The sequence below is a fragment of the Myotis brandtii genome, unplaced genomic scaffold (assembly GCF_000412655.1).
Source record: "Myotis brandtii unplaced genomic scaffold, ASM41265v1 scaffold260, whole genome shotgun sequence".
Lineage (NCBI taxonomy): Eukaryota > Metazoa > Chordata > Mammalia > Chiroptera > Vespertilionidae > Myotis > Myotis brandtii.
Genome location: NW_005359881.1, coordinates 138,913 through 140,621, shown reverse-complemented (window position 1 = coordinate 140,621; position 1,709 = coordinate 138,913).

Genomic DNA, 1,709 nt, shown 5'->3' with positions numbered 1-1,709 from the left:
CTGAGAGGCTGGCAAGTGAGGCGGCGAACGTTGGAGTCTGCAGCAAGCAAGCCTCCTGCTCGCTTCAGTACCTGGCTGCCAGCCGCCATCTTGGCTGACAGTTAATTTGCATATACTCACTGATTAGCCAATGAAAAGGGTAGCGGTCGTACACCAATTACCATGTTTCTCTTTTATTAGTGTAGATAATCTCCTTTTAAAAAATAGTAACAACATAAGGTTTTTCATACAAAAAGCAGGGCTCTCCATCCCCCCAGTCCCAATAATGTGCCTTAGGCATTGTCATTCCCGAACAGGGAGCTTCAGGCCTGAAGTAAAACACCTGTCACCTGCGGGGCCAACAAGCTGCGTGACCCTGGTGAGGTGACTTGCTGAGCTCACGCGGCCGCTGAATGGAGTCTGTAAAGCACCGGGTATGTGGGTGCAAGCGGTGCCCCGACTGCTCTGCGCGGTCACAGTCTCAGGACTGGACCCTCGGGGGGGGGGGGGGGGGGGGGGGGCGGATTGAAGAGAGGCTAAGTGAACTATTTTCAAACACAGGAAAAAAGGAAACAGAATATTCTAAATATGTTGCTTTCCATTTGAGCATGAAGTGCCCAGTGCTGATTTATCCCTTTACACATTAAGTGTTGGGGTCCAGCCCCAGCAGGTTCAGGGGTTCCCAAAGCTGTGGACGGAGTTGGTGAAGAAGGAATGACACAGAGACAGCGTTCAGTTGATCAGCAGCCTAGCCAGGTTCTACCTTTATTCTCCTGTTACATCTGTATTTATACAAGTTGAGTTTAATCCTATCCATTCTATTCCAAAGGTTAGGGCGTTTGTTATCTCCATTCCAAGGTCACTACTCTATTGTTCTGTTAAGCTACAAGGAAGTAACTGAACCCAAAGGTGTGGACGGAGTCGGCAAAGAAGGAATGACACTTCGTAGTTAAAGTGATTAACTACCCGCCTGGCACTTAGTTAAGGGGTTTTATTCCCTTCCTTAGTTCTGTTAATCCCTAACTCCAGGGAAAAATCCCCACCTGGGGAAACAACCTTTCTCGGAGAGGTGACCTTGGTTAAAACACATAGCGCTAAGAAGGGGAGCAAACATATTAAGAACAGTATGCCATATACGCCAGGTCCCTTGAAACATATGCTGTGCAGATGTTTATTCCCTGCAGCAACTGTGTCAAGCGGCAAGGATAGACCGGCTTCCGGAAATTAAGTGTGAATTAGGAACTATTATAGCTCCAGTCCCTTTACAGATGAGCGATCATAAGCCCAGTGGGTTGAAATCATTCGCTGGTTAGTGGGGCCAGGATCTGAACCTACCAAGTGTGGACTCTACAAACTAGGACACAAGACTGCCTTCCGGTTCTTCCGAAGAATGAGGATGGACTTGCATGGAAATATCTGGTGGCCCCCACCCCCTCCGTCCGGAAAGGCCCCGTTTCCTCGGGGAAGGTGGCATTAAAGGACACGCATGACCCAGCTCGCGGCGGGTAAAGGACCTGGAGTGCCCCCTCCCGGTGGGCAGGTGTGAGGTCCATGCAATGGGTCCGGGGAGGCGGGGCACCGCTCTGAGAACCGCCTGGCAGACCTGTCTGTTTCCAGGGCGCTGTCAACACCCCAACAGGCCCCTGTCCCCGTAGCGGGCCCGGCGTCCTGGCCCAGCGAGAGCGCGTCCAGATAGAGCTCGAGCCTTCACGCCCCGCTCCCGCAGGGCC